The sequence below is a fragment of the Bactrocera dorsalis genome, chromosome 2 (genome assembly GCF_023373825.1).
Source record: "Bactrocera dorsalis isolate Fly_Bdor chromosome 2, ASM2337382v1, whole genome shotgun sequence".
NCBI classification, from domain to species: domain Eukaryota; kingdom Metazoa; phylum Arthropoda; class Insecta; order Diptera; family Tephritidae; genus Bactrocera; species Bactrocera dorsalis.
Genome location: NC_064304.1, coordinates 76,095,691 through 76,113,277, shown reverse-complemented (window position 1 = coordinate 76,113,277; position 17,587 = coordinate 76,095,691). Strand labels below are relative to the sequence as shown.

The window sequence follows — 17,587 nt, the reverse complement described above, 5'->3', positions numbered from 1 at the left end:
TTGGTGGAGTCTTAAGCCAAGGGGGCAAACCTATTACATTTATATCTAAAACATTAAATTCAACAGAAAGAAATTACGCGACTAATGAAAAAGAGCTATACGCTATCGTATGGGCATTAAAAAATCTAAGAAATTATTTATACGGAGTTTCAGATTTGGAAATTCATACTGATCACCAACCACTAACATTTGCAGTCTCACCTAGAAATCCAAATGCCAAAATGAAAAGATGGCATGCTTTAATTGGAGAATATGGCGCAAAAATTATATATAAACCAGGTAAAACAAATGTGGTAGCAGATGCTCTATCACGACAATTTCTTAATAATTTATCCGACGAATCGTCAACCACAGTAACCCAACATTCAGCTGAAAGTAGTGATCATACTCAGATACCCGAGACAAAAAAACCATTAAACCAATTTAAACAACAAATTTTACTAAGTAAAAATAGATTTACAATACATGAGCAAATTCAAGAATTTGGGAAAATTAGACATTTAATTGAATACGATACTGTTGATAATTTAATCACAATATTAAAGGAATACAACAAACCAAATATAGTTACGGCAATACATTGCTCAATAGAGGATCTGTACGAAATACAAGCGAAAATAAGAGAAACATTTACTAATAAATTCATATATACGAACAATTTTGCAATTGACATAACGAACAGAGAAGACCAAGGAATTATAATTGAACAAACGCATACACGAGCACATAGAAGTTACCAAGAAAATTTGGATCAAATTTGCAAAAAATATTATTGGCCTGAAATGAGAAAACAATTCAAAGAATATGTAAGGAATTGTGACATATGTAATAAAAACAAATATGATAGACACCCTATAAAAATACCAATTGGAGAGGTCACAGAGGAAGGAGTACAGATACACAAGGATATATTCTATGCGCAATCTTTAAAATTCATTACGTGTATAGATAGCTATTCCAAATTTTTGGTTATTAAGCAAATCGAAGATAAGATTAATTTAGAAGATAAAGTGTTAGAAATATTACAAAGCTTCCCTAATATAAAGAAGTTAACAATTGATAATGAACCAGGATTCACTACGGTACAATTTAAGTCCTTGATGCAGAGACTTCAAATAGAAATATTTTTTTGTAACCCAAATCATAGTACCACGAATGGTCAAATTGAGAGGGTACATTCAACAATAATTGAAATTTCACGATGTATTAAACAAGAATATAATTTAATAAGCTTTTCAGAATCAATATTTAGAGCTGCCCAACAATATAATAAAACTATACATTCGGTAACTAATGAGAAACCATTTGAAGTACTTTATAATAAAGTCTCTCATGATATTTTACCAGACAAACTTTTATCAGCACAAACTAAGATGCTAGAAAGACACAATAAAAGTAGAATTAATAAAACATATTTATGCGGAAATAATATATGAAAAGATTACAGGAGAGAGAAATAAACTAAATCCTAGATACAAGAAACAGGTAGTAAAAGAAGACTTAGGGAATAAAGTTAGAATTAACTACAGGAATAGAATAGTACATAAAGATAATATTAAATCTTAATCATATATTTTTAGAGGATGATACCCCTAATTATTCTAACATTAATTACCAATACAATGACAGACATTGTGGACTACACAAGAGAAGATTACGTATTATTAGAAAACGGAGATGTAGCCCTGTATAATGACTACGGAAATATTTTTCACATCACTAATTTAACATACTTTAGAGAACTTATAAGTTCAGACACAAATTATTATAATAAAAAACTCAGATATAAAAATTTTGAACAAAATAATGAACAAGACAAGGCATATATTAACTCTTTGGACACAGATCCAGAAATAAAACTCATAGAAACTTTATTAGAACAACTACAAATTAAAGATACAAGATATAGGAGAGGAATAAATGAAATAGGTACATTATGGAAGTGGATAGCAGGAACACCAGACCATGACGACCTAGTGTTAGTAAATAATAAATTAAACGAATTAATTGACAATAATAATAAACAATACACAACAAATTCTAAAATTTTTGGAGTTATTAACCAATTAACTGAAACAATTAATAATATTAATGAAAACTCAAATATTAAAATTCTAATGAAACGGAAAAATCAATTCCTAATAACTGAATTACAAAATATGATTAATACAATAGCTATAGGAAAAATGGGAATTTTGAACCCGACAGTTTTAAATTTAGACGAGATTAAAAGTATAATTAAGAATGAACATGGACGATTGACAATAACTGATATAATAGATATGTATTTCAAATTTTAAAATAGTACAAAATAAAGATGTAATAGTTATATATATTAATTATCCAAAAATTATATATGATTGCAAATATTATGAAGTAAGAGCAATTCCACAAAAAGATGGTAAATTAATAATTAATAATGAAATTGCGAAATGCAAAAAAGAATATATAAATATTAAAAATTGCAAAAGAGAAATGATAAATACTTATTGTAAAATTAATAATAAAAATACTTGCCTATCCGATATTTTGTCCAATAAAAAAGGGAAATGTAAAAAAATTAAAGAAAAACATAAAGACATAGATATAATTAAAGAAGGAGCAATATTAGTCTCTGGAAATCATACTATAGATGACTCTGCCATAAATGGAGTTTACCTTGTAACATTTGAAAATTATACAAATATTGATAATATAACTTACGAAAATATTGATTGTAAAATTTGGAATTATTTAAAAAATAATCATATTAATAACTTTGAAATTATAGAATACATTGAAACAAAAAACAAAGAATTTGAATTTGAAAACATAAATATTTTGAGTGAAAGAATTAAAGAATTTAAAAATCATTCACTTTTCTGGTACATAATTGTAATACTTGTGCTATTAATAACAATATACATAATCTATAAGATTTTAAAATTAAAAAAAATATATAAAACCAATAAGCAAAGCAAAAAATTAAAATTTCAAGAATTGTCATATAATGCTATTTTAGAGAGCATTTACAATATATCAAAAAATGATACTGAATCGGGGACGATTCATTCTTAGAGATGGGGGGAGTTAACGGCAGCAGCCACACAGATACTTAACGATAAATGTAAACAAATTGTATCTTCTCACAGTATTACTGCTTGGTCAGCAGAATACTTTAATTAATAAGAAATCAATATATCACTTGTTTTGATAAGTAAGCAAAATCCAATATTCCATTATTTGTTTTGATAATGAGAATAATTGGAAATCCAATGCTCTGGCATTTCATCACTTAATGTAATGCCAAAGCATCTTTAGTAATAAGCATAGAATTATAAGAATATAAATATAAGTGCTTTTACTAATAAAAGTCAGTGGATAATCGGCAAGCGTATTGAGAGATCATCTTGATGATCGAAGCGCACCATATATTATCGCACTCAAAACCAACACTTGTGTTTAATTTCTACCGCGCGTAGCGGTACGGAATATATTTTTTTAATACTTCCCACACAAGGGAAGTTAATTTGTAAATATGTCGCCCGCAAAAACTACAAATATTGTTCTACAAACACAACAATCGTCACAAGTCAATATATCAGTCAAATAGTCGATTTATAGAAAAACACACAACAACAACATTTTCATTCATGAACGCAAGCAAGTTTATGTGTACATACATTGATTCCCGGTTAAGTAGTACTCCACTTAAATGAAAATCAACCCTCTTAACTGCCTATACCTTGCAGCTTCTCACGGTTTGTGTTTTGAAATACATAGAAATTATTGTTTTAAGTACCACTCACGTAAGTGTCCGCACTCGCTTATGTGCCATATTATATTTTTAGTTTTAACAAACCACAAAAATCCGTATCTTTGATTGTGGAACATAAGCGGTATTCACTGTATTTGTCAAGGATTGTAAAAAATATTTTTAAGCAGCTTGCAAAAATCTCACACATAAACATACATCTGTTACAGCGACAAGAGAACTAATGACAATTGGCGTTCGTTCGTTTGTGTTTTTCGGTATAGCTCGGATTTTCTACCAACAACACAATGTTGGGACGCTTCGTCGTCGTGCCAGTCTTTCTACACATTGATTCTTTGACAAAACGCGAGCTTCGGCCATTGGTTGTCCGGGACACCGGAGATTTCGCATGAAACAATATGTGCACATATTTACATACAGAGTTGTGTGTGGAAAAATTTACAAACATTATGCGTATGGTTCTTTTTGTTTACATGCTCACATAATTACATACATACGTGAATATGCGACCGCTTTGCCTTTTAACATGTTATCAAAACCTTTAAAGGTCTGCAAATAAATATGTATGTATATAAATATATACATATGTATGTACATATCTTATCAACCCTACATTAATTAAATATTTAGGTAAAAACATAAACATGACTTTATTGCATATGTATTTCAAAAGGTTTTAAGGAATTCGCCATGAAATGGTTCAATTTGTACGTATGTACATGCTTGTTTGCTTTGATATAAAATATACATATATATGTATGTACATATGTACATATATACAATAAATTATATGCAGAGTCGTTTGCGCATTGTAAATATGCGAATCTGTAAGCGTACATTCCTTAACATCGGAAATAGCATAAGTTTTCTCATTTAACACTGAAAACGCTCAATTCTGCTATTTTCATGCCCCTGATGTTAAGTGGTGAAACACGCTAATAATTTTCTGTGGTGAATCACGCTCATCCAAAACAGTAAATATCCCAAAATTGAAATATCCCTAAATTTTCGACATCGTAAAACTTCTCTATAAATATACGTTCTCTGATACAAGTATAAATTTTTATACTCCTGCAACCTGTTGCTAAAGAGTATAAGAGTTTTGTTCATCTAACGGTTGTATGTATCACCTAAAACCAAGCGATATATGTATATATTTTAGATATATAGAGAAATGATCAGGATGACGAGAAAAGTGGAAATCCATAAGATATAACTCGAGTAAATATTGAGATATCTCGATAAAACTTAGTATGCGAGATCCTTAGTACAAAGAAAATTGCGAATTACCAGTGGATGAGCATATTCGGACCACTGCCACGCTTACAAATCTTCAGTAACTTAAAACCTATAAAGTGCCATAACTAATCACTAAATTAAGATATAAAACTCTAATTTAGCCAAGGGGAATCTATGAATTAAACTTAAAAAAGTGGGAGCGGTTCCGCCCTCTAATAAGTTTAATATACACATCTCCTAATCTACTTAAGCTACAACTCGGCGCAAATCTTTTAATATCTTTTACCGACAGTGTGAAAAATTAATGAGATCGAAGGATAAACCCCGCTCTCTCCCAATATAAATACTGTTCAAAACTACTTAAAGCGCAATAAATCAATAAATGATTACCCCATAGACATTAATTTTTACCTACTAGATTTATGGGAGCCGGTATGAAAATTGGACGATAAGCGTGGCACCGCCTACTTTTTGGTGAAATCACATATCTCGGGACTCGACCAACCGATTTCGACTAAATTTAGTACGTGGCATTCTTCTCATATTGCTATATCTCAGTGCATAACACAATTTTCAATTTCACTTTCTAGTACACTAATCAAAAACTATTTAAGATAACGGGATACAACTGTCCTTGGGTACCGAATTTGTCGATCCTAGTATAGGGTTGTGCGCTGGGTTTGGGACCCGCCACGTAAAAAACACCCCCAATGATCCCCAGCATAGGGTTGTGCGCTGGGTTTGGGACCCGCCACGTAAAAAAACACCCCCAATGAAAATGAAAAGGAACAACAAGCCTCGGATGAGTGACCCCCCTTTTGATGACGACCATGGCAAACGAAATAAGGACTACGAATTAAGGGCATGCACCTGGAATGTCCGGTCCCTTAATTGGGAAGGTGCCGCTGCCCAGCTGGTTGATGTCCTCGTGAAAATAAAGGCTGACATCACCGCCGTCCAAGAAATGCGATGGACAGGACAAGGACAGAGACAAGTAGGTCCTTGTGACATTTACTACAGTGGCCATATAAAGGAGCGCAAGTTTGGTGTTGGATTCGTGGTGGGAGAGAGACTCCGTCGCCGAGTACTATCATTCACTGCGCTGCGGTTTGGGACCCGCCACGTAAAAAACGCCCCCAGTGAAAAACAACAAACAGCCTCGGATGAGAGACCCCCCTTTTGATGACGACCATGGCAAACGAAATAAGGACTACGATTTGAGGGCATGCACCTGGAATGTCCGGTCCCTTAATTGGGAAGGTGCCGCTGCCCAGCTGGTAGATGTCCTCTTAAAGATAAAGGCTGACATCACCGCCGTCCAAGAAATGCGATGGACGGGACAAGGACAGAGACGAGTAGGTCCTTGTGACATTTGCTACAGTGGCCATATAAAGGAGCGCAAGTTTGGTGTGGGATTCGTGGTGGGAGAGAGACTCCGTCGCCGAGTACTATCATTCACTCCGGAGAATGAACGTCTAGCCACAATCCGCATCAAAGCGAGGTTCTTCAACATATCGTTGATTTGCGCCCACGCCCCGACGGAAGAGAAGGACGATGTGACCAAAGATGCCTTTTATGAGTGCTTGGAGCGCACTTATGAGAGATGCCCCCGCCACGATGTGAAAATCATGCTTGGCGACTTTAACGCCAGGGTGGGCAAAGAAGAAATCTTTGGCATTACGGTCGGTAAATTCAGCCTCCACGACGAAACATCCCCAAATGGGTCGAGGCTGATCGACTTCGCCGGGGCCGGAAATATGGTTATCTGTAGTACTAGATTCCAGCACAAGAAAATACATCAAGCTACCTGGCTGTCTCCGGATCGAAAAGCCACCAACCAGATCGATCATGTTGTGATAGACGGAAGACACGTCTCCAGTGTTTTAGATGTGCGTGCGTTCCGAGGTCCTAACATCGACTCGGACCACTATATTGTTGCAGCCAAAATTCTCACCCGCCTCTGTGTAGCAAAAAACGCACGCCAACAAACACAAGGAAGGTTCGACGTCGAGAAGCTGCAATCACAACATACAGCCGAACGATTCTCTACTCGGCTTGCACTCCTGCTCTCTGAGAGCACTCGTCAACAACTCGGTATAAGGGAACTGTGGGACGGCATTTCAAACTCCTTACGTACAGCTGCAACCGAAACCATTGGTTTTCGGAAAGTGCAAAAGAACAGCTGGTACGACGAGGAGTGCCGTGTCGCAGCGGAGAGAAAACAGGCTGCCTACCTCGCAACGTTACGATCGACCACAACACGTGCAGGATGGGATAGATATCGAGAGTTGAAGAGGGAAGCGAGACGCATTTGCAGACAGAAGAAGAAAGAGGCCGAAATGCGTGAGTACGAACAGCTCGATAAGCTGGCCGACAGGGGTAATGCTCGAAAATTCTACGAAAAGATGCGGCGGCTTACAGAAGGTTTCAAGACCGGAGCATACTCTTACAGAACCCCCAAAGGTAATCTAGTTACCGATGCCCGAGCTATTCAAACACGGCGGCGAAGAACTGATAAGGAGCATGCATCAGCTTCTTTGTAAAATATGGTCGGATGAAAGCATGCCCAACGACTGGAATTTAAGTGTGCTATGCCCAATCCATAAAAAAGGAGACCCCACAATCTGCGCCAACTACCGTGGGATTAGCCTCCTCAACATCGCATATAAGGTTCTATCGAGCGTATTGTGTGAAAGATTAAAGCCCACCGTCACGAACTGATTGGACCTTATCAGTGTGGCTTTAGACCTGGCAAATCAACAACCGACCAGATATTCACCATGCGCCAAATCTTGGAAAAGACCCGTGAAAGGAGAATCGACACTCACCACCGATGTCTGAATTTGGTATCCCCGCAAAACTAATACGGCTGTGTAAACTGACGTTGAGCAACACGAAAAGCTCCGTCAGGATCGGGAAGGACCTCTCCGAGCCGTTCGATACCAAACGAGGTTTCAGACAAGGCGACTCCCTATCGTGCGACTTTTTCAATCTGCTGCTGGAGAAAATTATTAGAGCTGCAGAACTGAATCGAGCAGGTACAATCTTTTATAAGAGTGTACAGCTGCTGGCGTATGCCGATGATATTGATATCATCGGTCTCAACACCCGCGCCGTTAGGGTCTGGCAGTGAACGTGGGCAAGACGAAATATCTCCTGTCATCAAACAAACAGTCGTCGCACTCGCGACTTGGCACTCACGTCACTGTTGACAGTCATAACTTTGAAGTTGTAGATAATTTCGTCTATCTTGGAACCAGCGTAAACACCACCAACAATGTCAGCCTAGAAATCCAACGCAGGATAACTCTTCCCAACAGGTGCTACTTCGGACTGAGTAGGTAATTGAGAAGCAAAGTCCTCTCTCGACAGACAAAAACCAAACTCTATAAGTCACTCATAATTCCCGTCCTGCTATATGGTGCAGAGGCTTGGACGATGTCAACAGCGGATGAGTCGACGTTGCGAGTTTTCGAGAGAAAAATTCTGCAAAAGATTTATGGTCCTTTGCGCGTTGGCCACGGCGAATATCGCATTCGAAGGAACGATGAGCTGTACGAGATATACGACGACATTGACATAGTTCAGCGAATTAAAAGACAGCGGCTACGCTGACTAGGTCATGTTGTACGGATGGATGAAAACACTCCAGCTCTGAAAGTATTCGACGCAGTACCCGTCGCGGGAAGCAGAGGAAGAGGAAGACCTCCACTCCGTTGGAAGGACCAAGTGGAGAAGGACCTGGCTTCGCTTGGAATATCCAATTGGCGCCACGTAGCGAAAAGAGGAAACGACTGGCGCGCGGTTGTTAACTCGGCTATAATCGCGTAAGCGGTGTCTACGCCAATTAAGGTGAAGAAGAAGAAGTATCTATAGTTGACTTTTGACCGAAAATATCGACCAGTGTGTAAGATATATAATTGAAATTCAGACAAAATCCCTTCCTGATAATACTTCCCTGAGCCCCTATATATGTACCTAACATTAAATTTTCGAACTTCCAAAAGACCTTACGTTGGATATATGGGCCAACATTTGAGTTATTTCAATGAAAATTACAAAAAATGTTTTACCCATAACAGCAAATTTGTTTGCTTAAAATAGATACAATTAGACAAAAACTTGTCCAGCCCTCATATAACTAATCTATATATATAAAAATCAATGCCACTTTCTTTGTAATTTCATCACTCATAAACGGCTGAACCGATTTGGCTGATTTTTTTTTGTTGTATTTGTTATTATTAGGAGAAGGTTCTTATGTAAGAAAAAATTACGAAAGTTGCCGGAAACCCCTAAAAACAGCCCTTTTCTTTTTCCCATACAAACGTTTTATTTTGTATATACATACATACATACATATGTAAGTAAAAATGATTGTTCGTTTGTTAGTAACGCTAACGCTCGAGAACGGCGGAACCAATCTTCATGAAATCAGAAGTTGTTCGCTGTGGATCTGGAAAGGGTTAGATATAAAAAAACCATATACTTTTCATAAGGAAAAGTCGAAAAATTGGAAATTTCCAAAAAGTGACTTTTCATACACTTCTTTTTTGTTTTGTTTTTCAATATTTTGATTTGTAAATTATTTGAATCGTTCAATTTCGGTCGCTTACTTTTTTATTCCGGAAAAATTATTGAAAATTATTCAGTGAAAACTTTATGTGTGTTTCATACGAAGTGATCAATTACAGATTGAAATTTGTTACGAAGCAACGAAGACATCGCGCTAATATCGGTCGGCGTTCTTTTTGCCATCAACGTATGGCAGCTCAAGACACAAGAACTTCATGAGACTCCCACGATGCGATGACATATGTGTAGAATTATGGATCGCTGTCAATCAGCAAGCGATCATCACGATAATACAGCAAGACTTTTCAAACAACAACTACGGTGTTTGATGAACTTTATCTTGAAGCAACGTTTGTATATACAAGTATGGTGCAGTCAGATGCTGGATGTACTCTGTTGAGTTGCAAAAAAGAGGTTTGCCCCAGGCACACATTTTTCTTTGAATGGTGGATAGTGGTTACACCAGATCAAATTGATGAAATCATTTCTGCCGAAATTCCTCATGCAGAGAAAGATCCATTATTCTACGAAGCGATGAAAACCAATATGGTGCATGGACCTTGCAGACATCCCACTTGAATAAATGCACGAAACACTATCCACGTGCTTTTCTTTCGGAAACGCAAACTGGAAATGATGGATATCCACTCTATCGTCGTAGCTCATCAGACGACAATGGCAGGACATTTACCATTCAACTTAGAGTAGTGAATATCGAAGTTGAGAACATATTGATCGTACTATATTCTCCACTGTTGTCTAATTCACATTCAAAACTCATATCAATGTTTAGTATTGCAGTTTGGTGTAATCTATAAAATACGTTTGTAAGTACGTCATCAAAGGAACCAATATGGCGGTTATTGGTCTTGAACGATACGGTCGATACGTGAACTGCAATAAAGCGCTTTGTAGGGTATTTACTTCTGCAATTCATGAACGTTTTTTGACTGTTGTGCGTCTCGCAGTTTATTTGAAGAATGGCTAAAGAGTGTTTTTCAACCCAGAGAATACAGTACAGCCAGCGGAAACACTTCCAATAACATTGACATTTTCCATAATACAATTGCTAAGTATTTGGAATAGAAAAGAACTGCAACCAAATACGCCGTGAAATAGATTATAAATGGTTCAGTAATCAGTCGTTGAGTATGTATTATACCACGTGCATCCCTAAAGACTGATGTCACAACCTTTCCAGCCGCCTTTTTCGTTTTTCCACGCCTGAAAACCATCACCACCAACTTCATCATGTGCAGTCCACTAGAATGACTGTCGATTGGACTCCAGCGGGAAATGCGATTAAAGAGTACTTAAACACTTCTCAGAATTAGTTGTTTTTGTTGGATTATGAACTTGCGAGCACCTACTTTGCAACTCAACGGTGGATTTCCCTGAGCCCAAATTCAACAGTATTTTTCACAAAAAAACAATGCTTTATTGATCGATTTTTTTAAACTAACACAAGTTGCTTCAGAAAAATGCTATATCTCATTAACTAATAGTTATAATCCAACTAATAGAAATCATATAGATGGTAGTAGTAGTATTATCTATGTATCAGCCACAGTGAAGCGTGGACGGGTCCTCTAGTATACTATAATATCAGGATTTTTGAACATCTCGCTGACTTTATTCCATGAGATTTGTATGTGAGGTACCTTAATGAAATCCAGGGAACATTCTTCAATGTCATAGTAATAGTTAATAGACAAAATCGGGTCGATACTACCCCAACTCCCGTACACGACGTGTAATGATTTTCGCTTTTCTAACAAATCTGATGCCGAAATTGTGGGTCAGTGTATGCTTAAGTTATATAGAATATACATGTACTATACAAGTTGGAAGAGTATAAAATGTTGGGTTGCACCTGATCTTAGCCCTTTCTTACCTGTCTAAATCAAATTTCTTAACTACCCCTTCCAGCCAAAAGTGGTAAAAAAAACTATTGAACCACTAGGTTTTCAAACCATTAAAAAAGTGGTGAGCCCGCCATAGTCGCCACTCTTTTGCTCATACGTACGTATACGTGTGATCCTACATCTCCGTTGCGCTCTCAACTGCTCTAATATCCCCAATCGACAGCTGAAGCAAGGTTGCATTTTCTGATTCCTAATTTAAAATATTTTTAGAATTCTAAACAAACATTTTAAGTTTATTTTTCTTTATTAATATACAATTTTGACAGAATTAATTTCCATTGTATTATTACAAATAATTATTATTAACAAAATTATAGTTTTACGTAAATATTTAATATATGTATATGTGTATGCAATATATTTTATATCTAAAAGATTATACAGTGTTCAAGGTGTACGGACATGTTTTTAATTCGCTCCGTGAATTAAAACGCAAACAAGCAAAAATTAAAAAACCAAAAAATCGATTAAATAGAAAATAAACAAATAGAAAACAGTGCACACAAATTGTTATAAGTTAACATAAACAAATTGTGACGAAATAAAAAGTAAAAACAAAAAAAGAAAAATAATCAAATAAAAAAATGAGTGCTACTCAGCCTCACCAGCAAGGACTTAGGCATTCTTTAAATGCCTACTTTAGCTTTGTAGAACCAACAACAGTAACTCCTGGCAAAAACAAAATTAACGGCGATAACCCATCATCGCAGCGATCAGCTGAAAGATCAAGTAAGCAAGCGCAGTCAGCCGAAGCAGCAAGGAACAGCAAACGGGCAACAACAAATGCGCTGACAGCAACCAGTATGCAGGTACCAGCAAGCACCTGGAGAGCGAAAGAAAACAAAATGCAAGGTGAGAATATACCAAGCAAAAAAGGGCCGTCTGTTCTGACTGGTATTGATCGCTATATTAACGTAAAAAGGAAACTAAGTCCAGTTAAATCAGTGGTCAATACAAAAAAATTTCAAACAGGCACTCCAAATGGTAAAAAGCCAGAAATTCTAAATGGCAACAGATTTGCCATACTAAGCAATGGTTCAGACGACGATGCAAAGGGTTCCACCACAGTCGCTAATGCCAAACCACCTCCAATATATTTGCGCGAGCGTAGCAGTAATACTCTTCTTGCGAAATGAAGTGAAATTGTTGGCATTAACAATTTTCATATAGTGCCCTTGAAAAAAGGCAATATAGACGCAACAAAAATTCAGTCCTACACTGAAAAAAGTTTCATGGAAATTGTTAAACTTCTGTCAAATCAAAACAAAAATTATTATTCGTATCAACTGAAGAGCTCTAAGGGCCTAGTTGTTGTAATCAAGGGTATAGAGTCCGCCGTAGACTCTAGTGAAGTCAAAGAAGCATTGAAAGAATGCGGTTTTGGAATTAAAACAGTTGTAAATATATTTAATAGAAACAAAGTACCACAGCCAATCTTTAAAATTGAATTGTAGCCGAACTCAAATCAACTTAAAAAAAAATGAAATACATCCAATATATAATTTGAAATATTTGCTGCATCGTAGAGTAACTGTGGAAGAACCACATAAAAGAAACGGTCCGGTACAATGTACTAATTGCTAAGAATATGGGCATACTAAATCATACTGCACTCTACGCAGTGTTTGTGTGGTATGTGGTGATCTACATCCCACTTCTAAATGCGCTCTTAAGAAAGGAGAGTTAAATAAAAAATGCAGCAATTGCGGAGGAAATCACACTGCTAACTACCAGGTCACATATAAAGATTTGAAATCGAAGTTGTCACAGGGCATTCAAGCACGTCGTAACCAAATGTTACAAACACCCCGTAGTGAAATTATAGCAACCTCAGAAAAAAGTTCAAATCCTGTTACTTCTATCAATAGTAATATGCAAGGAAACTATGCAAATGTAGTGAAAGGCAACACTGTGCAAATGCAACTGCCGCAAAATCCTCCAAATGGAGGTATAGAAATTATGATTATAAATCTTACATAGTGTATGACACAATTTATGTCTAGCATGCAAAACATGATCCAAGAATTAATAAAATCACAAAATCAAATGCTGCAAAATTTATTAAGTAAAAAGTGAGCGTACTAAATATCTGTATATGGAATGCTAACGGTGTTAACGAACATAGATTAGAGATTGTCAGATTTCTGTCTGAAAGGAATATAGATGTAATGCTTATATCAAAAACTCATTTAACAAACAAAAAAAATTTCAATATAACGGGATTTAGAGTCTATGTCACAAATCATCCAAAAGGAAAAGCGCATGGTGGCATGCAGTGGCAGTATTGATTATAAATCGTTTAAACCACTATACCCTAGAATCTCATGCTACTCCACAGTTACAAGCTACAACAATTTCACTCAAAAATCGGGGTTGTGACTTAAACCTTACTGCTATATACTGTCCACCTCGTTTTAAAATTACAGAAATCGAATTTAAAGACTCTTTTGGAACACTAGGTTAACGATTTCTAGCAGGTGGAGATTACAACGCAAAACACACGTATTGGGGCTCACGTCTTATTAATCCGAAAGGACGAAGGTTGTACTACACTATTATGAATAAGCATAAAAAGCTGGATATAATATCTCCTGGTAAGCCGACATACTGGCCCAGTGATAGAAGAAAAATACCAGACTTAATAGATTTTGCTGTAGTCAAAAATGAGCCCTTTAAAGCACAAGTGGTATAACTCCATTTTTTTGTTTTTTTGAGTTAGCTATGGTACTGTATTGAGGAAAATGTGTTCTATTTAATGCAATAACGTGGTAGCTTCTAGCTCCCATAGCAACCTCATAAAAAGCAGAAATTACTAGTGCAGTGAATGCTGCCGCCTATTCGTTGACAGCACAAGTGGTATAATTGACAAATTCACCATTCGTGCAGTGAATTTCATGGGAGAAAGACTTATTCTCAGTGTTTTTTTGTAATAATTTCTTTAGATGGACTCAGGTGGACTCTCTTTTGATTTGGAGAAGTCCCTGCCTTTCCCGAAATTGGTGTGTCAACAGGCCTACTACACACGTAGTATGTACGTATACAATTTAGGTTGCCATGAACTTTCAACGAAAATGGGGTTCATATATTGTTGGGATGAAGTAAATGGTTCTAAAGGTTCACAAGAAATTTCATCATGTTTAATTAAATATCATAACATTTAGAGCGACAGCAGCCAAACATGTGGTTATGTATTGCGACACATGCACAGGTCAAAACCGTAACTGGAAAATCGTTATGACGTTGATGAAATATGTCCAAAGTCCAGACAATAATGTAGAAATGATGGACCAAAAGTTCATGCAAAGTGGACATTCATTCCTCCCCAATGACTGTGACTTTGCATCTATTGAAAATTTTGGTAAGTCGCAACAAATATTTACACCTGACGACTGGTATAGAACTATTGCGTTGTCAAGGAAAAAGAATGCCTTTCATGTGACAGTTATGACGATCGATAATTTTTTGTCAGTCGAAAACATCCTAAAAAAAATAACCAAATGAAAAAAAAGACTATGAAGGCCAACCTGTATCGTGGCTGAAAATGCAATAGATACGCTACACAAAAAGTGAGCCATTAAAAATCCTTTTTAAGAAAACTCTATCTGAAGATGTGCCGTTTTCAACATTGGATTTCAAGCCAGCAGGAAAAAAAGGACGACCGGTTAATGTTTGCATCATTGATCAGGGTAAGCTGTACACAAGAGCTCAGCCTATTTCAAAAGATATGATAGACTTGCTGCCATACATCCCTCCAGTACACCACAATTATTTCGAGGGGCTTGTTACTAGTGAGACTGCTGAAGATGTTGGCCACTTCAGAAAGAACCTCAAGAAAGTGACGATGAATAAAAAAAATATTTTTACACTTATTATAATGAAATAAATTTAAGTTTTATTGATAATACATGAAAAATTAGATGGCACAAATGGTATAATTAATTTTCGGTACTCGATAAAACAAGAGTGAATGGACAAAAAGTTTCAAAAACATCAATTTAAGTTAAATAAGACCTTTTTCTGAAGTTTTATTGAAAAAAGTAGTCCAAAAGTTCAATATTGATTTTTATATACAACTTTTAGCAAACCCTTTAATATCTCGACAGAAGAAAAAGTGGAGTTATACCACTTGTGCCCATGATAGTTGAGCCAAAAGTTTCTCTAACATCACATAAAACTAACTGGTTGAAATATAGAAAGTATATCAGCACCCACATCAATATTGATTGCAAAATAAATACAGGAAGAGACATTGATGAAAATATAAGAGAAATTAATGACGTAATAACTAATGCAGCTGTATTGGCAACACCAAAAAGAAACAACAAACCAGTTGGTTTTAGAAAGATCACCAATAATAAAATAGAGAAACTTGTAAATGAGAAAAGGCGAGCTAGGCGGGAATGGCAGTTAAATCGCTCACCTTTAACTCGGCTCCAACTGAAATCTGCTGTACGAAAGTTAAAAAAAAAGCGCTTAAACGCGAAGAACACAACACTGAAAATTATATAAAGAAACTGTGTCCAAATTCTCGCAAGCAAAACTACCTTTGGAAAGCACAAAAGTCTTTCAAACCAAAAGTAGATTCCAACATGCCTCTAAGACAGTTGAATGGTAATTGGGCACGCAGTGATGGGGATAAGGCAAATTGCTTTGCAAATCACTTAGAAAAGATATTTCAACCCAATTGCCCAAAGAATAACTTTGAGTTGCCAACCTTGCCCAATACCGCAAACGAGTCACATGTGTCTATTAGGACTTCTACTTCTGAAGTTACTAGAATAATAAAAGAACTTAATCCAAAAATGTCACCAGGACATGATAATATTACCCCAAAAATGCTAATTGAGTTACCAAATATTGCCGTAGAAGTGCTCTCTTTGCTCTTCAATGCAATTCTTCTTCTCGGACACTATCCAAATTCATGGAAAAAGTCGCAGATCATCTTGATAGACAAACCATCAGTCTTCTACCCTGTCTTTCTAAAATAATATAATACCAACGCACCAATTTGGGTTTAGTGAAAAACATAGCACGATTGAGCAAGTAAATAGAATTACTAACGAAATAAGAAAAGCATTTGTGCACAGAGAATACTGTTCAGATATATTTCTAGACGTGGCTCAGGCGCTTGATAAGGTATGGCATGAGGGCCTTTTATATAAGATTAAAAATATTCTATCTTCAGAATTATATAAAACATTGAAATCTTATTTAAAAAATAGAAAATTTATGGTAAAAGTGGGAGATTTCATATCTGATGAAAGATAGATAAGGGCTGGTGTACTCCAGGGCATTGTTCTAGACCCAACACTATACATCATATTATATATACACCACACTATACATCATATTATATACCCATTTACAACCATTGTACTCGCTTGTGTACAGAAAATCAGTCAAGTTTAGGCAAGTGGCGTAACTCAATGCTAAGTATTTGCACACAAATTTTTGATCATATGCATAGTTTTATTCCTAGAAACAACAAAAAAAATACATTCGCTTCACGCGAATTCATAACGGCACTTTTTGTGGCGTCAACTTCTGTGCGGTTTTTTCATATTGTGTGATTTTGTGTCTTTAGTCATTATTTTGCTGTTGATGAGCTATTATCTCTCAGTTGTTAGTTTTAAAATTATGTGTTGTGTGAGATAAGACTAAAGAGATCAATTTTACAAAAAAAAAAAACCATTTGAAAAACCTATTCTTATTTGAGGTATGTGCCTTTCAAAAGTTGTGTACCCGCTTAGGTACAATGGCAAAATGTGTAGGTGAAATAAAAAAATGTATCTTTTGGTTAGGATGGCTATTTCCACTTCGTGTTTTTATGGAAGGAGATATAAATCGATGATGTGCTCCACAATGGTAAACGCTTGGAAGCTGTACAAAGACGTGAATAATAGTACCAAAGATTTGCTTGAGTTTCAACGTGACATTACGCGATACTACCTACGACACTACACATTGAAAAGATATTCTAAGGGCGCGTTAGCTCTAAGTGTTTCTACAGCTGGAGGAGCACATTTTCCAAAGAGAATTCTCAAGCCTCTTAGGTGCAGAGTCTGCCATAAACGAAACAGGTAGATTTGCGAGC

The 17,587-nt window shown here is 36.1% G+C and overlaps 1 protein-coding gene and 1 pseudogene across 1 annotated transcript in view; one reads left to right on the top strand and one right to left on the bottom strand.

The window, feature by feature from the left end:
* Window positions 1-17,587, bottom strand: part of LOC125776629 (uncharacterized) — a 231,048-nt gene that overhangs the window by 124,150 nt on the left and 89,311 nt on the right. The window lies entirely within an intron of this gene.
* LOC125776695 (uncharacterized) lies at window positions 11,816-14,309 on the top strand (annotated as a pseudogene).